The sequence below is a fragment of the Tenrec ecaudatus genome, chromosome 11 (genome assembly GCF_050624435.1).
Source record: "Tenrec ecaudatus isolate mTenEca1 chromosome 11, mTenEca1.hap1, whole genome shotgun sequence".
In the NCBI taxonomy this organism is placed as follows: domain Eukaryota; kingdom Metazoa; phylum Chordata; class Mammalia; order Afrosoricida; family Tenrecidae; genus Tenrec; species Tenrec ecaudatus.
Window position 1 is genome coordinate 72,954,818 of NC_134540.1, and position 24,359 is coordinate 72,979,176.

Below are 24,359 nucleotides of genomic sequence, written 5' to 3' on the forward strand. Positions count from 1 at the left end.
CAATTCTTTTCACAGTTCATACATATACATACATCAATTGTATAAAGCACATCTGTACAGTCTTTGCCCTAATCATTTTTTTCTCTTTTCTTCTTTTACATTTTATTAGGGACTCCAACAACTCTTACCACAATCCATACATATACATACATCAATTGTATAAAGCACATCCATACATTCCCTGCCCCAATCATTCTCAAGGCATTTGCTCTCCACTTAAGCCCCTTGCATCAGGTCCTCTTTTTTTTCCCCCCCCTCCCTCCCCTTTCCCCCCTCCCTCATATGCCCTTGGTAATTTATACCTCGTTATTTTGTCATATCTTGCCCTATTCGGGGTCTCCCTTCCCCCCTTCTCTGCTGTCCCTCTCCCAGGGAAGAGGTCACATGTGGCTCCTTGTAATCATTTCCCCCTTTCCAACCCACTCACCCTCCACTCTCCCAGCATCGTCCCTCACGCCCTTGGTCCTGAATAAAATGATTTTTAAAAAGAAAGAAATTGGGAAAGGAATTTGGAACCCAAATTGGTTTATCAAGATTAAATTCTTCAAAGCACATATTATGTTTTCTAAAAGATGGCTCTGAACAAATATACTGTTGTCATTGTTTCCTCGCTGCCAGCAAGTAGGCTATGATTCAGAGCAACCTAATGCATAACAGAACAGAGCACTGTCCGGTCCTATGCCAGATCTTGTGATTGTCGGTATGTTTGAGCCCATTTTGGTAGCAATTGCTTCAATCTGTTAGGTTCCTTGGATGGGAAATACCTCAGTTCTTGGCTTCGCATGAGAAAGAATTCACACCGAAGCCCAGTTTGTGGTCCCAGTGGGTTTTTATAAAGGACAGGAGAAGTTTCAGGTTTTACAGTCACTGAACATGGGCAACCTTGGAGGGCTGTACACCCACACATGGTAGCCTGAGGTCAGAGAGGCCACAGCACAGCTGAGCAGACTGCGCAGTCTCAAGGTCCTGGTATTTGGGGCCTTCAGCTGGGAGGTGTGGTCAAAGGTATTGGTTTACCCCATTGGCTGAATTAAGCCCACCTGGCCTAGTTTTGGGTCCACCCAGGTGTACCACCCACCTGGCTCAGGCTTGAATTGGCACATTCCTCTTAGCCTTTACAGCTGCTAAGCCTCACCTGGTTCTCCGCAGCAACCTCCTGTAGGGGTCCTCCAGACATGGAGAGGGACAAGCCCTAGCACCTGCTCCTCGCTAGCTAACAAACCCACCTTGTTGAGGATCTCCCTCTTTTTACTGACCCTCTACCAAACATGATGCCCCTCTGTCTCTTTCTAGTGATTGTTCTTTTCTGTTGATGTGTCCAAGGTAAGCAAGACACAGGCTCGCCATCCTAGCTTCTAAAGACCACCCTGGGTGTTTACCTTGCATATATCCGTCTACAAAGTATAGGATGATTCAATAAGTACTTATGGTCGGTATATGCCAGGTCTCTGCAGTGAACCACTAACAAGGAGCAGACTACTTTTCCAGTACTCAAAAAAACGTCCAGTTTAATGAGAGAGGCAATTAAGTAAGCACCTCGCAGTGCAGCCTCTTGCAGTACAGATTCAGGCCTGCTACTGGAAGGTGTTTCATGGAAGGGGATCAAGTAGGCTTCCCTGACAAAGTGACACCTCGATTAGCACTAAGAGATTAATCCGGTTGGCTCTGGGAATGCTACTCCTAACAGAGAGAACACGTGCAGGCAACATTCCAGGGACTGTGGAGTGAGAAGTACAAAGTAGGGTAAGCTGGGAGAAGGGATACATGCTGAAACGGAAGTTAAACAGCAATTACAAACCAGATCATAAAGTGTCTGAATATACTTTGACTGTATCTTAGGGACAATGGAAAGCCATGGAAAGCTTTAAGAAATAATGTGACTTTAGAAAATGACTCTGGGTGATGCACAGAGGCTGGATTTGAAAAGCAGTTGGATTTTGTGATCGTTCAGATTCCAGATACCAGGCCAGAGAGGGTGGGGATTTGATTTAACCAGAGGAGTGGGTTTGTGGAGCAAGCGTAATGAGACAAGAAAAAGGCAAAGAAGTTGGGAGCAGATGCAAGGGAGGGATTATAATGATTGATTATAGAATTTAAGCTGTGAAGGAGGAAAAGAGGACACACCAAGGGTAGATGGGTTATCAGTGAAAAGATGTCAATGGATGTGAGGTTTAGAGGATTGCTGGAGTCAAGGTACTAACAGGCGTGATAAGGACAAGGATGCAGAGGGAGCCAATGGCCAAGGTGGACTGAAAGACAAGGTCATGAGAAGAGAGAAGTCTCAAGAAAGGAGGTCCTGGAATGAGAGCAGGATCATCAATGTGCTTGGGGAAATCATCTAGAATTAAGACCAGAGCAGTGTTGGAGAAAGGAGGTCTGAAAGCACAGTGGTTAAGTGCTCAACTGCTAACCAAAAGGTAGGCTGCTAAATCCACAGTCACTTGGAAAGAGAAAGTTAAGTCAGCCTGCTGCCAGGAAGATTACCCTTGGAAACCCCATGGAGCAGTTCTGCTCTACAGAGCAGCATGATTCAGAGTCAACTCTCTGGTGGTAGGCACTGTTGTAAAGCAGGCCAGGGCCTCAGAATCCAGATCAGATCCAAGAGTATCATCTAGTATGCTCGATGCCGATATAGTGTTTCTACAACTGCACCACCACTGATCTGTCAATGGAAGCTTGTGGAGAGAGCGAGAGTGAGGGAGAGAGTGAGAACAAGAGAGGGGGCTGAGAGATTTATATCAAGAAAATGGCTCACAGTTATAGAAGTGGGTACATCTAATCCTAGTTCAGTGACTCAAATGTTAAGCTGGAGGCTTCTCCTGACTCACATAGCCTCTGGGGCTGATGGGCTCAAGATTGGCAGGAACACCACAGGCTGATATCAGAGGTAGATGAATCCAAGGCAAATCAAATGTCAGGCCACTGGTGGCTCCTGGCATTGGCAGCCAATATGGTAGGCCATTGGCTAAAATCCACAGAACTGGAAGTTGATTAATTAGAGGCAGGATCCAGATACAGCATAAAGCAAATAAGCTTTTCAATAGCACCTATTTGTATAGGAAGTAGACCACACCTCTGAAGAAACTTCTTTTGAATGACATTAGGGCTTTTACCTGAACAAGGAGTTTGCACTCCACTCTCATCCTATAATTGCTTGGCTGCTTAAAGCAGAACCTATTAGGGGGTTGAATACCATGTGCTTTGTCACAACAAGGGAGATTTCTAAACTCAACTGCCAAACCACCGAGAATCCTAATCCAGTCAAATTGACACAAAATTCAACTATCACAATCAACCTCTTGTCAACTTGCATCTGTACCCATCTCCTTACCATACCTAATCTCTAAATAAAGAAAATAATAATGTTACATTTGTGCCCAACATGATTCAACTAACATATGTCCAACTGAAAATGCATAAACTCCATTCACATCTTATAGTTGATAAATGAGCAGAACAAAAATATTTGATGCATACATACAAGAAGAAATATACTCTTATAAGTTATAGTCTTCATTTCTGCAGCTGGCCATGTGACCATAGCTGGTATTTAGAACGACCTTTATCTACCACTCATTCCATGTTCCCTTTGCCCTCACCAATGACCTCAACTGCTCATAGTTCTTTGCCTGCTGGAGTGACTCAAACCTTCATTCCTGAAGAGTCTGGGCCATTAGTAGTCATGTCAGAATCGGGTTGTGTAGTTTAGCATTTACGTTTATCATAGGCTATAGCAGTACTAAGAGACTATATACAGAATCTTCTGAATTCTATCCATATTCGTATTTATTTCCATTATGCAATACCAATTCAATTTCCCCTCGGAAATCAGGATCAGCCACATCACTCAAACCAGCTCCTTTGCCAGTTGATCTGGAGTTATAAGGAACCCAAAGTGGCCCGGAGGCCTTTTTAACTTTCAGTTCAGTGAAATCAAGGGTATTCCTCCCTTTAGGAATAATGCTCCCAGACCTGAAGAGCGTAGGGTTGCAGAGACAGGAAACAAAAATGTTTTGAGTGGGACACTAGGAATAATAGTGAGTGGTCGGTGTCACTTCCACTTCCACCCCTTGGTTACTGGACCCATGAATCCTGTCTATTGGGGAAATATCAACATATATTGGATGCCAGTTTAGATGATTCACTGTCCCCTGGAGAACATTGTCCCAAGCACTGCAAGGTATTGCTACCTAGCTGGCACTTAATTATGTCTTTAGAAATTCATTCCATTGTGCTATGACGCCAGTTCCTTCAGGATGATGGGGAGTATGGTAAGACCACTGGATTCCGTGAACATGGACCCATGGTTGAACTTTATTTTGTGGTTGAAATGAGTCCCTTAATCCAAAGTGATGGTGGGTGGAATACCATGCTAGTATGTAAGTAATCCTGTAAGTTCACAAGTGGCAAACGCATTGTATGTGGTGAAGGCACATCCATATTCAGACTAAAAATCTCTTCTAACATGAACAAAACACTGTCCTTTCTATGATCAAAGTGGTCCTGTGTAATCAACCTGTCACCAATGAATAGAAGCTTCTGGAAGCTAAATCAGAGAACCAAAGCACAACCATGAGTAGGGCCAACTCTCCAGCAACCAACAGCAACAATATTATTGTCCTGGGGCAGAGGTTCCAAGCTTTCTCTATTGAGAAGGCAACATTAGTGTTCAAAGTAGGTCAAAAGATAGACCTAACCATTTGTCTTCTGAGGAGATAGAGGCAAACAACTTCCAGAAGTATTGGTGCCCTAACAACATGGTAACCATTTATAAAACAATACATGCAGCAAAACTAATATTTTAATTTTCTTCTGCTTTCATGTGCCAATGAGTTGATTCTGACTCATTAAGTCTGAAAAGGAATGAAAATTTCTAAGACATAACTACATACCTTGAGGGAATGAATCACTGGGCCTGGGATCTCCGGACCATAGTCTTAGGAGACATCAAGGTCAACTGCCATACCAGTTCACAAGACAGTGTTCTACACACTACTTAGGTGGGTAAGGAAGAAGGTGAGTTGAACTACCAGTATTGCAGTCATTAAGGATGCCTCTGTGTATTACCCAGGCTTCTGTGTATCCCACAACCCTGAAACCAGAAGAACTAGATGATGCCTGGCTTCTACTATCAACTGCATTGAATGGGATTGCAATAGCAGGTCCTGGATAGAGCATGGTGGGAAATGTGGAACAAAACTTAAACTGATACAAAGGTGAGGCTTACTTATCATGTAAAGACGGGTGAACCACCAAGACTATGGTCCTTAGTCGTACTTCAGGTCTGGGAGGGTACTTACCCCATGGAACAATTTTCAGCCAAACAACAAACAGGCAACAATAACCTAGGGAGGGCTACACTTCTTAAGCAACCACTTGAGATCAATAGAGCAGCATTTGTACACAAAGTTCAGAAGGGTAAAGAAAAGAAGGGAAGTGAGAAACACAGGGAGGAAGTGGGATAAGTGATGTTACATTGTGGTGATCGCAATCAATTACATGATACAAAATGTGCATGAATTTTTGGATAGAACACTGATTTGATCTGCAAGCCTTCATCCAATTCACAACAAAAAGTTAAAAAGAGAAATGGTTGGGGCAGCCAATCATGAGGTTTAGAGGGCTTAAATGCAGGGTATACACCCTGGAGGTGTGAATCAGTGAAACAAGTGAAACTTTTGTCTTTTTTTTTTTGGATTTTGTACAGTGAGGTGAGTCTTGTCAATTGGTGCTGATGGAGTTGGTTCCGACGCATAGCGACCTAATCCTCAACAGAACAAACCACTGCCTGGCCCTACACCATCCTCACAGCTGTTCCTATGATTAAGTCCATGGTTGCAGTCTCTGTGTCAATGCATTTCCTCGAGGGTCTTCCTCTCTTCGATGCCCCTCGACTTTACCAAGCTTGATGTCCTTCTCCAGGGACTGGATTCTCCTGACAACATGTCCAAAGTATGTAAGACAAGTCTTGCCTTTCTTGCGTCTAAGGAGCACTCTGGCCACACTTCTTCCAAGACAGATTGGTTTGTCCTTCTAGCAGTCCATGGTCCTTTCAATCTTCTCCAGCACCACCACCATGCAAATGCATCGATTCTTCTTCATTCTTCCTTATCAACATCCAACTTTCACATGTGAATAATATGATGTTGTGTTATGTCATTTAGTAATTGTGATTTTGGTAATGACTTAATTTTCAAAAGAATAACGTATTCTCAAGTGCAGTGCTGTGCCTTTGACGGTGTGCCAGCGGCTCCCTCCTCTCCAGGTGTTTGTCGAAGCATGCCGCATTTATTTTTCTTAGTTACATCATGTAACAACGGAGGCAGATGTGGCCAGCTTCTCTCCAGCCTGGCTTTCATGAGGCAGCTTACTGTGGGCCAGGGACCCAGAAGACTAGGAAGAGACCGTCCTTCCTTCTGAAGAACAGGCAGGAGTAAGTGGGGTGTCAAATTACTGCTGATTTTGAGAGGTTGAAAAGTATTTACCTGTCAGGAGATCGAGGAGGCAGTGCCGAGAATGGAGCATGAAGGAGGAGGCTGGAACAAAATTATGTGCCGCCACGACAGGGGCCTCTAGGTATTACTCCATGTTCCCCAAAGTTACACAAAATAAATTCACTAAGGTCAAATCATTGTTCTATGCCTCACCAATCTATCCTACCTCCAGAGTTCAGGGGGACAGATACCTGCCACATAATATGTATTACCTACCAAAATTTTAACACGACTCAATTGTTCAGCATACATTCCATGACTGGAAAACTTTATACCAACCAAATCTAACAACCATAAAACAATTTGGTCACGAGAAGTGCGGTCGTTACATAATTTCACGTCAATTTGAAGATACATAAAAGTGTAGGGGTGGTACTCAGCCTGTCAATCAGGTCACAGTGTGATGCTGCCTCTTTGTGGGTGTGGCTTTCTCAGAAAGAGGGCTCTAGGAATCTGCCCTCCGTCTGCACCCCACCCCCACCCACACCCTCCGTCTGTGCCCCACCCTGACCCCACCTCTCTCTGCCTTCACCTTCCTGCTGGCAGACCGTCATTGCAACCAGAGTCCTGGAGATGTTACCACTGCCAATGGATCCATACGACTGTACACCCACCAGCCTGTGCTCTTCCTGCATTCTGCATCATTGCATGTGGCTGCATGAGTTAGAAGAAGGTATAATGGACTAGCATCAGATTTAGGGACTTGAGTTGAACTGGGCTGGGATAGTTTCTTGATATATAATTACTTCTTGATATAAAACTCTTTCTTATACATATATGAGTATCTCTGGATTTGTTTCTCTAGTCAACCTGGCCTAACACAAGAGGGTTAAGAAATTTTCAGCTCACAGAGGCCTTGAAGTACTTATTGATGGAGATCAAAGACTGCAGTCTTCCATGTGGCTTATACCTCAATCTAAAGAAAATTTTAAAATACCCACAACTGGACTGATAAGTAACATTATGATAAACAAGGAAAGGAAATCATTTAAATGGTCAAGAATTTATTTCACTTGGATCTACAGTTCATGCCCATAGAAGCAGGAGTCAAACAATCAAACGATATGGTGCGGTGTTCAAAAGTAACAGTGTGCCTGTGAGAACTGAGGCAGGCCTACTCCAAGCCTTGGTATCCTCGGTCTCCTCAGACGCAGGAGAGAAAGGAAGAATTGATGCCTTTGATTTATAAGGCTGGCGAAAAATTTACTATGGAGAGCTAAAAAAAAAAAAAGCGAAGTCTGTCTTAGAGGAAGTACAACCAGAATACTCCTTAGAACCGAGAAAGTTTGTTTCACAAAGTGTGGGCCTGTCATCAGGAGGGACAAGTTCCTGGAGAGGGACATCATGTTTGCAAAAGCAGACGGTCAGAAAAATAGAGGAAGACCCCCAACAAGGCGGGTTGCCGCAGTGGCTTCAAACAATGGGCTCAAACGCAGCAATGTTTATGAGAATGGTTGAGGACAAGGCACCGTCTCCTTCCTTTGCATCGAGCGTTACTATTAGTCCAACAGCCGGCCACAGACACTAAGTATAAGGAGGGTTTGCTTGGATGAAGAGAACGTGAACATTCCGTGAGTGTGTGCAGATCTACGCTTGTGTTTGGATTTGAGGTTATGCCCTTTTAAATATTTATTCTTAGATTAAAGGAGAGCGTGATAAAGAATCCCCAGACATTTAATTGGCCCACGCTTCCATTTATCACAGGACTCGGCTGGATGGGTGCAGGGCCCATCTCGACTAGACAGAGTAAGAGAAACTCCGTGCGTTGGGTCACCCCGGGTGCTCAGGGTGAATTTATAGACGGGGGTCCAGGAAGCCTGTCTGCAGACAAGAGGAACATAAAAGGAAGCTGTGAGAGGTGAAGAGCTGCCGACCCGGCTGCCCTCCTGGGAGTTTTCCCAGATTCTGCTTCCACGCCTTCACAGACCAGCGCCATCTTCCTGGGAGCTCTGTGGGAGACTTGGGCACTGAGAGACATTCTCTTTCCAGCTTGAATTGACTCAGTTGGTGTCAGTACCTGGCAGCCATGGAGTACTTATTAATGTGGTCGTTACACAATTTCATGTCAACTTGATGAAAGAATGAAGGGGTGGAGCCTAGCTTGTCCGTCAGAAGATGTCTCCTTGTGGGTGTGGCCTATTCATGAGGATTCTGGGAACTCCCTTTCTTCCTCCCTGGAGTTGGGTTGCACTCTCTCTGCTAGACCTTCCCGTTGAAGAGCCACGCTGAATGCAGCCGGAGCCCTGGCGGTGCTTCCACCGCCATTGGATCCGTGGGATTTTCCACGCACCGGCCTGTGATCTTGCATTCGGCGTCACTGCATGTGCTGTGTGAGTCAAAGAGGAATTGATGGACTAGTCTCGGACATAGAGGCGAATATAGGACTTATTCTGGCCTTGAGCTGGACTGGGCTGGGATGTTTTCTTAATGTACAATTACTCTTTGATATAAAGCTCTCTCTTACATACATATGAGTGTCTCTGGATTTGTTTTTCTATTCTACCCGGACTAACACAATTACAATTAAGGAGCTTGTGTTTCACTGATTTGGATAATATTTCCCACAGAGAGTTAATGCAGTTCACCTTTCCTTGTTGTTCTTTGGATGCAGACGACCCTATAGGACCTAGTAGAACCACCCCAGAGGGTTACTGTGACTGTAATTTTTACAGGAGCCGATCAACAGGTCTCTTCTCCCTCAGAGGGACTGGTGAGTTGGCACCGCTGGCCTGTTGGCTGGCAGCTGAATTTACCCATGTTGCCACCCAGGCTCCTTCATCCCTTTCTACTGGTGTCACCGAGAACCAGGACCGGGCCTTAGGAGCAACAGCTCTCAACCCACTATTCTAGAAGCAGGTTGGACTTGTCAAGAAAATTCTCATGACCTTACATCGTCCATGGGGCACGAGCAGGACTCCATCTCAGGGGCTAACCCGTTCCACCCTGTTCCTGACGTTGAGAGTTGCTGCATAAAGACGTAGACCGAGTTTATCAGTACTCCCCTTTCCTCTCCTCACCAGGACAAGTAAGCAAACCAAACAGAATGTGGAAACTGCACTAAAGCGTAGGCTTAGTGGAAGAGGCTTCCGTCTACACTCTTAACTGAGACGAGTGAGGGGAGGATCGAATTTCTGGGTTAAAAGTAAATGTACTTTCCCCAAATTTAATGTCTTAAATGCTGCTGTATTTCTTATTTTCAGACAGTCTTTAGACAAGGTCTTTTACAGGGTCTGTCTATAACTGGATTCCAACACATTAGGATAGCCCCAGGGTAAAATATCCCCAAAGTTATACACCAAGTCTGCCGGAGAACTGAAAATAAAGCCCAGGGAGTTTTATGGGCCACTGTATCAATAACAACTCTGGGGACCTGCAGGGACATTGGAGGGTGGAGTCTGACCATGGATTGTATTGAAAGGTTTCCCCTTTGTGGGTGTTCCAAGTGAAAATACAGAAACAAAGCAGATTCGTGCACATGATGTGAAAATGATTCCTTATCCTGAGAGTCGCCGAGCACCCCAGGCATAATCTGGAGACGTCATTCTGTTGGTAGAAGCAGTGATGGGCAGGAATTCGGGGAGACCATGCTTCTATCTCATTTCACCACTAATGAGCTGCTTAATTTGGGGCACATTTTATAACTGCTCTGGACCTCAAGGTCCCAGTCTGTAAAATGAAAAGGTTGAGGTATGTAGTTTCTAATGTTTCCCTGAGCTCTGAAATTCTTGAAAGCCTTCATTTTGGAGGTTTAAAAATGAAACAAAATGTGTCATAACGACAGTTGTATTATTCTGCATTGAAATATTCAAAAGGTTACAATTCATTGCATACTATTTGAAAAAGCGCAAACGATCACAGGAATATATTCGTTTGAAGAGAGAACAATAGAAGGGGTTTTTATTTGTTTGTAACTTTTTTTCATGCTACGAGGAAACTGGGATAAAGATAAGGGAATTGTAGAAGACACGCAATATTAATCATGATATGATTAATCAGGGGAAGATTAAAAAAACCAAGAGCCGAAATATTGCAAGCAGCACTCATTAGCATACGCTTTTAGACCACACACACTAGACATCAGCTGTCATAATGTAAGGAATTGAAGGTTCGGAGTGCGCAGACTGGGTTCTGCGAAGACAATGCCATGACTCACCGAGAGAGTGGAGACCTGCCAAAGGAAGACTGCCCGAGCTAGGAACAACAGTTGATCCTCAGGAGACGGGCGAAAAGGAGGCGAAGGTAGAAATGATCACCACCAGGCAGAATGCATTTCAGCTCGGCCAAGCACCAAGCTCAAATATTCCTGTCTCAAGGGTTGTCAGCAAATAAGTGGAGGTTCCCCTGTACCTTGAAAATATATATATATTTTTAAAAGAAAGAAGTCAAAACGAAATGCAACGAAATGATATCAGGAAAGATCCCAAGGTCGGAAGAAACACAATTACCTGAAAGCGATCCACAACCACAGGTGAATTCAGATTCTTCCGTCGTCTTGGGATTGAAAAGCGTGCTGTGGGGAAAATGGTCAACAAGAAAGGCATGGGGACGTCACTGGGATTTTTCTTTAAGCCCAATTTGGACTTCTAGATTTAATCTGTCACAGTTGGCCATGGTTTAGGCATTTCTTGGGTTTCGTGCCAGGAAGGGAGCTATTCACACATACTGATTTTCAGTGAGAATTGGTAACCCAGCGGTTTCTCTGAGAATCAGCCTAGCTTCTGAATGTTAGAAATTATTTCTTCTTTCTTTCTTAGGTTTCCCTTTTGGTTACCGGCAGATGAAATCAAGCCATTGGACATTAATGACTACTGTCCAGATTTTCACCACTGTCAACATTTTGTGGCTAACGATCAGAAGAGTGTTCATCGATTACAGTTCGTGGTTAATCCAGGATTCATCTTTCCCTTCTGCTTCCATTGTAGGGTGAGTTGTTGAGCCTCTGATATGGCGATGTCTGTGTTTACGACTCCAGGCGGGATACAGCAACCAATTGTAACACAAGCAGTACTCAGAAATAAAATGACAATTAGTTTTTGTAATAGGTTTTGAAGCGAAGGGACTACATTCTGAATCCCAGGCCATAAAACTATCTTTCATAATCTGCCTGGATCTGTTGTAGAGAGCGAGCTCATTGCTTCCTTTAGCTCAGTCACAGACTGTTCAATTTACGCGTGGTGTTCATGCAGCTGCAACAAAAACTCTGCAGCAACACCAACTCCCCTTTGGCCGACTAAGATCGTCCATAGCAGCTCGAGCTAATGCACTCAGTCAAGTCGGCCGGGCTTTCAGAGCAGAACTCGTGTTACTTAAGACTTAGGTTGAGGTCCGAGATAACGTTTGAATCACCTTTTCCAACTGTAATATTCCCATTATGAGAATTACAATTTGTAGACTGTGCATGCATAGGGAATTAGTTATCCCCCTTTTTATTGTCTCTTCCTTTGAATAATTTGTGCTTGTCCCATTTTAGAGGCTTCTGGGAATCATTTTGGAGGGTGATATTGTGGAGGCTTCTAAGACTCTTTGGAGGGATGGTTGTTTTAAATATCTGAACATTTCTAACAATTGTCCCAACACACAGGATCAGTGCGTGGTAGAGTGGTCTAAACCTGATGTTCGTATAAGAAATAGCATCCTAGTCACATACCAGTTGAACTGGGAGCATAGGTATCGTTATGAATAGTAATAATAACACCACGCCATTACCATGGAATCCGTTCAGACTTCTAGAGAGAACAGAGTAGAACTGCTCTTTAGGGTTCCGAACCAGCTTCAGCTGCTCCTGCTGAGAGGCTGGTGGACTTGAGCCACTGACTTTGTAGGTAGCAGTCCAATGCTTAACCCACTGGGCCACCAGAGATGCTTGACTATAGTAGGAGTGATCAACATTGTATCTATTAGGATGAACGTATTCTTTTACTGAAATTAAAGAGTTTATGCAAAGCAGGCTGATGTAGCTCAGACGAGAACACACTTGACTATCCTAGCTAGAAAAGTCTCAATATTGGGGCCTAGTCCTGATTGACCAGGCTTGGATGGAGGGTGGTAAGGAGCTAAGGAGAAGCATTTTGCTGATGTAAGATCAAAGTCCAATTTTTGCAAGATTGAAGTTAAGGATTTGTGATGTGCGGGAAACCTAAGTATAAGAAAACAGTAAATATTTAGAGGTAGTTATTACATTTTGTCAAGAGTCAAGGGGTTACTGAGTCAGCAATTCATTAACTGCAGAGCAGTAGCTCTGGGCTGGTGAAAACATACAGGAGAGTTTGTTTCCCTGTAGGGGCAGTTAGCTGCCTTTGGGTTAGTTCCGATTCCCAGTGACCTTGCATGTAACAGGAGGAAATGTTTCCTGGTTCTGCACCTCTTCATGATCCTTGAGATGTTTGAGTTCATTGTTGCGACCAGACCACCATGTGGATTCATCTTTCATTTCTTTGTTTGAAACTGGTTGTGAGTTACAATTGAATTTCACCTGTCCTCCTTTTATGACCACTCGGACCCGTGTCAGGTCTGATGAGTAAGGGATATGACACCATCTTTTGGAGGTTTCCCTCAGTTTGGGTTGCCTCTCTACCAAACATGACGTCATTTTATAGGGATTGGTCTCTCCTGATAATGTGCCCAAAGTAAGCAAGATGAAGTTTTATCATGCTTGATTCTCAGGGGAATTCCAGTTCTATTTCTTCCAAGACTGGTTTGTTTATTATTATGACCAGAAGAAGAAGAAGAACAACAACAACAACAATAAAAACTCATGGCAATTAGACTCAGAGAGAACCCTATGAAGGTTTTCTGAGACTGTTAATATTGACCGAAAGCCGCATTTGTCCTCCCTCAGATTGGATTTGGGGTGTGGACTTCAGACCAGTGCTTATCAAACAGGGTCACCAGGGCCCTTCTTCTTCCAGCAGTCCACAGAGTATACGATCATCTTTGGCAACAGCACTCTTCAAATCCATAAATGCTCTGCCGTCCCTTTTCACTGTCCAGTTCTCCTGTGTCTGTGAGGTGGTGGAAAGTACCACGGCTGGGGTCAGGCACACCTTAGTCTTCAGCACCACAGCTGTACTCTAACCCTTTAAAGACGTCTTCCGCAGCAGATTTGCCCAATGTTTGTTTTTCTGATGTGTTGAAAGTCAGTTTTTCTATGGCATATTTTCCAGAAGAGTAAATCCCCCGTTAGAGGATGGATGTCTTGGAAATTCACTTCTTACCTGATGACATTAAATCTGGAATTATCATATGAACCCCTTGCATTAATTAATTTTATCTGCTCAAAACAGGATAGAATCGAAGATTTGGGGTGAGAATCCCAAATGTTTGAGCATCCTGCTATTAGTTCATAAAGCACTTTGCATGTGGATTTCAAAAGAAGACTTCGAGATGCCATGAGTTAGGCACTGGATTGCTAACCACAAGGTTGGTGGTTCAAACACATCAGTCACTCTACTGAAGAAAGATGAGGCTGTCTGCTCCCATAAAGATTTATAGTCTGAGAAACTATATATATAGCAGCGGTTCTCAACCTGTGGGTCGCGACCCCTTTGGGAGGATCAAATGACCCTTTCACAGGGGTTGCCCGATTCATAATAGTAGTAAAATTACAGTTATGAAGTACCAACGAAAATAATTTTATGATTGGGGGGTCACCACAACATAAGGAACTGTATTAAAGGGTCGCAGCATCAGGAAGGTTGAGAACCACTGCTATATAGGATCACTATGAGTTGGAATTAACTTGATGGCAGTGGGTTTGTTGCTGTTGTTATTTTTAGTGGGTTTCAGAGAGGGTTAATTTTATAGACACAAGAGCTAATGGTAATACTTTAGATCACGGAGTTCAAGGGTTTCTGGGAGCTTTACTGATTTTAATTTAGAGTTCCATTAGTTCCTTCAATGTGTTGCTAAAGATTGTAGATGATAAATGCAGGGACGTTTCTGAGCAAAAGGCAAAAATTTACAGCAGTCTTTAATAACAATACCAGTAAAATGAATGTCCTTGTTGTCAGACACAGAGCTTTCTTACAATTTAAAGAATCAACCTTGAGAACAAATAGACAAGAGTGGTTATGTCTTGGGTTGTGATCTGCAAGGCCAGCAGTTTGAAACCAACTGCTGCTCCTCAGGAGAAAGACAGGCCTTTCTGCTCCTGTGAACGGTTACAGTCTCAGAAACTCACAGGACAATCCGACCCTGCCCTATAGGGTTGCTATGTGCTGGTGCCGACTGGATGACATTGAGTTTGCTTGCTTTTTAATGTAGGGGGTATTTGGATAAAGTCTAACTGTAAGTATTCAAAGGGCCCTTGAAATTTGATTCTTGTCCATATTTTGTCTATTTTCTAAAACTTTATCATTGGCAGGTAGGATATAGTTTAGACATAGCCTTGGCTGATACGCTTGCCAATTTATTTTTTCTATTATGTATAATATAATGAAGCATTTTTGTTAAACTTCATTTAAAATTTGTGACATTAGCAGTTGACCACAGAACCCTGAGAATACAGTAGTTGAGCACCTGGCAGTTAACTGAACAGTTAGTGGTTCAAACCCATCATCTGCTCCTCAAGTGAAAGATGGGAAAGTCTGCTTCTATAAAATTTTACAGTCTTGGAAACCCTATGAGACAGGATTACTGTGTCTGGTAGGATTCCTTTGAGTCAGAATTGACTTGATGGTAATGGGTTCGTAGTTGGCCATCCTGAGAGTATCAGATGCCAGGGGCTTAGGTGGAGAGCAAGTGTTTTGAGAATGATGAGGGCAATGAATGTACAGATGTGCTGTACACAATTGATGTATGCATGGACTGTGATAAGAGTTGTATGAGCCCCTAATAAAATGATTAAAAAAAAAAAACACAACCCACTGCCATTGTGTCAATTCCAACTCATACCAACCTATAGGAAGGATATCCAAAGCTGTCAGTCTTTACAGGAGCAGATAGCTTCCTCTATCTCTGCAGAGTGTCTGGCGGGTTTGAACCTTCAACCTTGCTGTTAGCAATCCAGTGCTTACCCCACAGCCCCATCAGGGCACCTTTTTTCAATATAAGCATCCTGAGGCAGCCCTATCCCCTTTTTAAAAATCAGGAGCTTGTCTTTGACTATTACTAATCTTTTTAATTTCCCCCAAACATGTCTCTGGAGCAATTATCTTGGCTACTGCTGCCTTTTTCTAGCACAAAAAAGACCTCACTGCCACGGAGTCAATTCTGACTCACAGTATTGTGGGAACAGGGCAGAACTGTCTTTGTGAGCTTCCAAGACTGTGACTTTTATTATTATTATTATTATTATTAAAAGATCATTTTGTTGGGGGCTCTTACAGCTCCTACAACAATCCATACATCAATTGTATCAAGCATATTTGTACATATGTTGCCATCATTATTTTCTAAACATTTATTTTCTATTGAGTTCTAGGTATCAGTTCCTCTTTTTTTCCCTCCCTCCCCCTCCCCCTCGTGACTCCTTGATAAATCATAAATTATTATTATTTCCTTAAAGCGATCACTGTCTCCCTTCCCCTAAGGTTTCTGTTGTTCTGTGTGTGTGTGTGTGTGTGTGTGTGCGCGCGCGCGCGTGCACACGTGTGTGGTTATGGGTCAATCATATCGATCAGTTCCCTTTTCCTCCCCACCTCTCCCCACCTTCCCCCTACTCTCCTGGTATTGCTATTCCCATTCCTGTTCTTGGATTACGTGTGTGTATTTAAGAAAGGGCTTTATCTAAAAGAGCAGTTGAATATTGAGAAAATGTTCCAGCCCATTTCAGATCAAGCCCATAAATCTGATGTTAACCCATATGTCTGATACCAATCTATAAAGTCCTCTTCAGACTCACGAAACACATGCAATGATGCCAAATTCAGGAAGATCACAGGCCAGTGGGTGGGAAGTCTTGTGGATCCAGTAGTGTTGTAAACATCTCAGCACTGGCAGGGATCTCCATGTGGCTTCCCCAGCTCTGAGGGCACAGATTAAAACAGCATAGTGTCCTGTGTCTTGTCAGTAGAATGTCTCTCAGGAAGTGAACACAGAGTGTCTCCCACCTCCAGGGAGGAACTACAGGAGTTCCCAGAATCCTCAGGAGAAGGCCATGCCCACACAGAGGCCTCATTGGCTATCATCTGATTGACAGGTTAGCCCCACCCCTTCACTCTTAATCCTCTCAAACTGACAAACGATTATGTAACTACCACAGTGTGCCATGAGCTCTGTACCTGTGCACATGCTCCAGTCTAGCCCATGTGCAAAGTGCATGGCAGGACTGGGGTCATGATAGTGGGGGTGAGGAAGCCTCAGCGAATCAGAGGAATAGTGTGTGTTTCATCAGTGCTATACTGCGCCTTGGTTGGCTCATCCCTTCCTTGTGACCCTTCTGTGAGGAGATGTCCCATTGTCTACAGATGGGATTTGGGCTGTGACTTTTTTTTTTTTTTTTACAGGAGTAGAACTCCTGTCTTTCTCCTGAAGAGTGGCTGGTGCTTCCAAACTGGCGACCTGGTTAGCAGCCCAAAGCATAACCACCGTAACATAGTGGGCAATGAAAGCAGTATCTATCATGAAATTTATGGTCTTTCCATTTTGAATGACCTTCCACTTGACCATAACTATTTTCTTAGGTAAAATCAAAGCATGTAACAGTTTGTTGTCTTTCAGTTTTTATAGGGGACACTGTATTGATAGAAAGCAACTTCATTGCCTTGGCTTATCCCTAAATCGTACCTATTACTATTATAGTCCTGTCTTGTTTTATCATGTTTCCCTTTGTGGATACTGCATTTTTCTGGTTCTAACAAATGGAAGGCGGTGGGAATCATATCCAACCAAGTCTATCATTGCCATTTTCCCAACAGCCTGTGCTCACTTCATGTCTCTGTGTCTTACTTGGGTAATTCTCACAGTATTTAAAAACTTCTCATAATGTTTTACATGTTTAAGACTGTAGCGTAGTGTAAACGTAGCTTTTTTGTTTGTTTTGTGTTTTAACCATCTTATTGGGGGCTCATACAACTCTCATCACAATCCATACATCCATCCAGTAAATGTAGCTTTTATGTGCACTGGGAAACCGAACAATCCGTGTGACTTGCTTTAGTGTGACCTTCACTTTTTTTTGTGCCTGTCTGAGCCAAGCCCTCAGTGTCTCTGAGGTACGCTTGCACACATATTTGTTTATGTATTCTCCAGTTGGCAGACCTGGAAGAGGAGGGCAATCATTCAGCCATCTGAGTTCACTTGATTTTTCCGAGTAGTTTCTATTCCAAAGGTGAATTCAGATTTTTGGTAATATAATCCATTGAATAATTTGGAGTTTCTGTTTTAATTTATTTTTAAGCAGTTTTATTGGCATATAATTCACCTATCATACAAGTGAATAGTTCAATCACATCTAGAAGAGCTATACAGCCTGTGTGATCATGAGTGTCCATGGGAGCAGGTATCAGATAGCAAAAGATCCCAAACTAACAATTACATTGATGTGAAAGAAGCGGGTTGGAATGGAGACCCAAAGCCCATCTGTAGATGATGGGATACTTTTCCCTCCACTCCCCTCCACAGAGGGGTTACCAGGAAGGGATGATTCAACCAGGGTGCAGTATAGCACCAATGAAACACACAGCATTCCTCTAGTTCCTGAATACTTCCTCACCACCACCACCCCACCCACTACCATGACCCAGTTCTACCTTACAAATCCAGCTAGACCGGAGAACACACATTGGTACAGATAAGAGCTCTTGACACATGGAATTCAGGATGGATTAAAAACAGTAGTGGAAGCAGCAATATCATGAGGGTAGGGAATGGTGGGGGCAGGAGGGAGGGGAAGGGAGAGAAAGGGGAAACTTATTACAAGGTTGGATGTATAGCCCCCCGCCCCCGGAGGGGACGAATAACTGAAATGTGGGTGAAGAGAGAATCAAGGATTTATGAGGGTGGGAGGGGAAAAAAGAGGAGCTGATACTAAGGGCTCAAGTAGAAAGAAATTGTTTTGGAAATGTTGATAGCTACATATGTACGTGTGCTTAATACTATTGACTAATGGATTGTTATCAGGTTTGTAAGAGCCTCCTAATAAAATGATTAATTGTTTTAAAAAAGAAGAGTTGTACTATCATCACTACAATCAGTTTTAAAATGTTTACTTCATTCTTGTATTCATTATTAGCTCCCCATTTCCTCCCAACCTCCCCTGCCACACACCGAGGAGACGTTCATACAATTAATGTCTCTATAGATTTACATATCCTGGATTTCATAAGCATAAAAACATTAAAAAATAAAAACAACTAACAACAATACAGTAAAACCTCCATGAAAACAAAAGCAGAAAATATGAAAAATGAGAATAAATTTTAAATTAATCAAAAGAGAGATCAAATGATAATGTGTTAGATTTTTAACCTAACTGCATTGCAATAATCCCCTTTCCAATGCATTGCAATCCAATCCCATTCTGCATGAGATCAAGGCTGTTCGCATCCTTGGTGTACAGTCAGAGGAGATTCACCAGAGGCTGAAGCCACATCTATTTCCCTTCGCTTCTTTTAAACTGAAAAAACTTTAGATGGGTCAAAGGGGAGATCAAATGATATTACATTTTAACCTATGTCTGCCACGCACAACTTTACAATGCTCTAATGTTTATATCTCCACAGGGAAAGAGACCAGACTTCATCCCAGTGCCCCAAGGTGTGAATGCAATATCCCAGCGTGGAGTAGGGAACCAGTGGAGAGGTCTGGGGTGCTGGCCCCAGTACCAAATACTAAGTGGATGCCTTCCCCTCCCCCCAGAAGAATTTATTTCAAAGGATGGCATTGAATCTGCAGCTCCAGGAGAGGGACATAGCTGATCAGAGCACACGGGAGCAGATGAAGGGGGAGTAGGAGAGAGTGGAGCCCATTCTGGCCCACCAGGCCATGAGGACGATGTTCTCAATTAGAGCAGTCAGTCCACAGAGAGGACCACATGGTCAGCCCCACTATGAGACATGACACACCTCACTGACCCATGGCCCTGCGGGGAACAGCACCGAAGACACAGTGTGGGAATTGCGACTGACCTGATCCCACCACACCGAGGCAAAGCACTGGGGGAGTGCAGTGGAACAGCAAGGGAATGGAGTGGCAAGGTCCCCAGGGAATGCCGAAGGTAGATTTGGGGCCAGGTCGTGGTGCCCCAACAGACTGGACTGGAAAACACTCCTAAAGGCCAACAAATGATCCTTGAACTAACTACAAGCTTTTCTTTCTTGTTGTGTTTTGCTTTTTGTCAGTGGTTTATTGTTGTTGTTGTTTTGTTGTATATTGTTGCTTGGTTTTGCTCTGTCTTGTTTTTGTGCATGTTATTATCTCTGAAGGTCTGTCTAAATAAGATAGGCTGGATGAACAATCTGGAGGAGAAAACAATGGGACCGACAGTTCCAGGGGACAATGGGATAGGGGGAGGTGGGGGGAAAGGAAGTGGTGTTAACAAACCCAGGGACAAGGGAACAACAAGTGATTCAAATTGGTGGTGAGGTAGGTATGGTAGGCCTGGTAGGGCATGATCAAGGGTAATGTAACCAAGAGGAATTGCTGAAATCCAGGTGGTGACTGAGCATGGTAGTGGGAGAGGAGGAAAGTCAAGGGAAATAGAGGAAAGAGCTGGGAGGCAAAGGGCATTTATAGAGGTCTAGATAAAGACATGTACATATGCAAATATATTTATATGTGAGGATGCGAAAATTGATCTAAGTGCCTATATTTATAGGTTTAGTATTAAGGTAGCAGAAGGACATTGGGCCTCCACTCAAGTACTCCCTCAATGCAAGAATACTTTCTTCTATTAAATTGGCATTCTGTGATGCTCACCCTCCTGACACAACCGCCGAAGACAAAGTGGGTGAATAAGAAAATGTGGTGAAGAAAGCTGATGGTGCCTGGATATCAAAAGATATAGTGTCTGGGGTCTTAAAAGCTTGAGGGTAAACAAGAGGCCATCTAGCTCAGAAGCAACAAAGCCCACATGGAAGGACACCAGACTGTGTGATCACGAGGTGCCAAAGGGATCAGTTATCAGGCATCAAAGAACAAAAAATCATATCATTGGGTGCACACCTCCATGATACGATTGCTGAGGACAAATGGGTGCATAAGCAAATGTGGTGAAGAAAGCTGATGGTGCCCAGCTATCAAAAGGTAACTGGGGTCTTAAAGGCTTGAAGGTAAACAAGCAGCCAATCTAGCTTAGAAGCAACAAAGCCCACATGGAAGAAGCACACCAGCCTGTGCGATCACGAGGTGTCGAAGGGATCAGGTATAAGGCATCATCAGAACAAAAAAATCTTACCATAGTGAATGGAGGGGGTGGAGAGTGCAGAGTGGAGACCCAAAGCCCATTAGTTGGCCACTGGAGATCCCCTTGCAGAGGTATGTAGGGGAGGAGACGAGTCAGTCAAGGTGCGATGTAGCAATGATGAAAAATACAACTTTCCTCTAGTTGCTAAATGCTTCCACCACTACCCCCAACCCCCACTATTATGATTCAAATTCTACCTTGCAAGTCTGGCTAGACTGGTACAGATAGGAACTGGAAACACAGGGAATCCAGGGAGGATGATACCTTCAGGACCAGGAGTGTGAGTGGCAATACTGGGAGGGTAGAGAGAGAGTGGCTTAGAAAGCGGGAACCGATTACAAGGATCTACATGTGACCTCCTCCCTGGAGGACGGACAACAGAAAAGTGGGTTGAAGGGAGACATCGGACAAGGCAAGATATGACAAAATAATAATTTCTAAATTATCACGGGTTCATGAGGGAGGGAGGAGCACAGAGGGAGAGGAAAAATGAGGTCCTGATGCCAGGGGCTTAAGTGGAGAGCAAATGTTTTGAGAATGATGAGGGCAATGAATGTACAGATGTGGTTTACACAATTGACATATGTATGGATTGTGATAAGAGTTGTATGAACCCCTAATAAAACGATTAAAAAAAAACAACTACTCACATCCCGTCACTAATGATCAGAGGGAATTCACTGAAGGCTTAGTCTATATGTGGATCCGGCAAATGGATTTCACCTTCCACTGTCATCCACAGGTTCCTGTAAACCAGGTGCTCACAATTTAAGCTCTGTTACCATTCCCCACTTTGGATTTGGATTTCGTTATTTACAATCCTTACTTACATCACACAGGCTGGTGTGTTTCTTCCACGTGGACTTAGTTGACACTCACTTAGATGGGTGCTGCCTTGAAGACAAGCCTTCAGGAGCTCCGACACTATTCATGGAGAATCGGTACAACCACTAGAAGTACCGATTCAATTCCCCAGGAGTCATCAGAGGCCCCTGAACAACAAGGAGATACAGTTTATGATAGGAAACTGTAGAGTTTGGGATTATTCATTTTACCTTCCCTAGGAAGTTTCAGAGTTGTCTTGTAATAATCGGTCTTGGAAAAGTCTGAGTAGCTTATAGTTTTTACATAGTAAAAGATTTGCCTTTCTGTGATACCTTAAATCATGAACTCTTTGTTGTTATTGTTACAGAATTGTAATTTCTCTTTGTCTGCTTTATGCTTCTTCTGAGCTAAGATCTTGAATAAATATACAGATGCAATCTTAGAGATTTGTTACATTTTAAACAGAATAAAATATCACCTGCATATTGTACAAGGACATCTCAAATACTTAAGACCCCAATTAATAATTGGAGCGAAATAAGAGCAGAAATTCGGTAAATCTATGGGAGAAAGCAGTCCCGGAAAATCATTGCTTCTTCCATGGGAGGGTAAATGCATAGTGCTGCTTGGGTCTGATGTGGGCGTTAAAGAAGACAGAGCATAAGCCTATGGCAGTGAAACAGGCGCTTTCCGATTGCATTAAAGACAACATCGAATTGGGGTTAAGGACCCTTGGGAGATGATGAATCGTGATTTTATTTATTGATGACTCTACCAAACCCAAACCAAAACAAGCCAAAAAGCAAAACAAAAACCCATTACCAGTGAGTCAGTGCCGACTCACAGTGACCCTACAGGACAGGGTAGAACTGCCCCTGTGAATTTCTGAGACTGTAGCTCTTTATGGGCTAGAAAGCCCTGGCTTTCTCCTGAGGAGCAGCTAGAGGTTTTGAACTGCTGACTTTATGGTTTGCAGCCCAATGTATAACCACTAGGCTACCAGGGCTCCTTATGGCTCTACAGCCGTGCCCAAATTAATACCTATGCTCATAGGGCTTTTTAACAGGCAACACTGGAGTATTCCAAGGACCGGAGTAAGAAATAATGAGTCTAATTTATAAAAATATTCCATCAGGAATCTTAACTCTCTCTCTTAACTCCAAGTTTCAAAGAATTCTAAGCAAATGCACAAGTGGGTTAGCAGAGTCAGTCAGTTTCTACTTTGGTGGGACAGATCCATATCACAGAACTGTTGTCCCCCAGAGAATTGAATACTTCATTTAAATCCTCAAGTTGAAATTGAATAGAATTTTTCGGGATAGACCTCTTGCTCTTGGTCTCATATTGAACTTGAGTTGGAAGAAGCATGTCAGGTCTCAAAGTGGAGCTAAAACCCTGGTGTCCCTGTTGTTTCTCACCTGACTCCGGCGTTCGTCCGCTGTCAATGCAGTGAGATGCGGGTCACGATCCAAGGGAACCAGAGAGGTTGTGAAAGTTGGTTATTGGTGGTTTGAGCTTTGAAACTACAGATGATAATCTAAGAGAACATCTTGAGAAATGGGGGACACTCGCAGATTGTGTGGTGATGAGAGACCTCCCAAACGAAACGTCCCCGGGGCTTTGGTTTTGGGGCTTACTCTTGTGTTGCAGAGGTGGGTGCAGCAACGTGTACCCGGGCACACAAGGTTGGTGGGCCAGGAGAGGAACCAGAGAGATGTTTCGTGAGTGGATTCTGTAAAGCCTGGTGCCAGTCTAACAGTGAAGAAAATTGTTGTTGGTAGCATTAAAGGAGACACAGAAGAACATAATTTGAGAGACTCCTTTGAGAAGTATGGCAAGATTGACCCAGAGAAGTCGTGGAGGACAGGCAATGTGTGTGTGGGGGGGGAGGATTGTGTAACTTTTGTTTTTACTTTTGATGATCATGATACAGTTATGATGAAATCGTTGCTCATAAATACCCCACTATTAATGGGCATAATTGTGAATGAAAGGGGTCCTTTCAAAACAAGAGACGCAATCTGCTGGATCACAGATCTAGCAACTTGATGTGTCGTGGAGGGAACTTTGGCCACTGTGGGAACTTTGGTGGAAGAGGAGGCAATGGTGGTAGAGGTGGTGGCAGCAGAGGGAGTTCTGAAGAAGGTGATGCTGGGCATAATGGCTTTGGTGGTGGTGGTGGCAACTATGGCCTTGATTCTGCTCATAGTAATAGATGGGGTTATGGTGGTGGTGGACCAGGATATGGAAACCAAGGTGGGGGATAGTGGTGGTGGTGGAGGATATGATGGTTGTGACGAAGGAGGAAGTTTTGATGGCGCTAACGTTGGTGGTGGTGGGAATTAGATTGATTCTGGAAATCATAACGGGCAACAGCAACCACATTATGGATTTATGGAAGGGGATAGCCAGTGCTTAGGGTGGGAGTTTTGGATCTGGTGGTGGAAGTGGTGCTATGGTAGCAGAGGTTCCAAACATTGAGCAGAAAAGGAAACAGTTCTTAGCAGGAGAGAGTGAGGAGTTATGGAGGAAGCTGCAGGCTCGAGGACTGCAGACATCTGTCCCAGGAGGAATGACGGCCCACAGTCAGAAAAGTTCCTGCAGCTTCAACAGGAAATGCTTCCTGTTCAGGAAGGTCATGCAGAGACTACAGAAATTGTGACTATCGATGAATGCAAGGTAGTGTCAATTCGATG

The 24,359-nt window shown here is 43.6% G+C and overlaps 1 pseudogene; it reads left to right on the forward strand.

Annotated features, from left to right (window-relative positions):
• The first annotated feature begins 678 nt into the window (after nt 1-678).
• Nucleotides 679-24,144, forward strand: LOC142460983 (heterogeneous nuclear ribonucleoprotein A3-like; annotated as a pseudogene).
• The last annotated feature ends 215 nt before the right edge of the window (nt 24,145-24,359 follow it).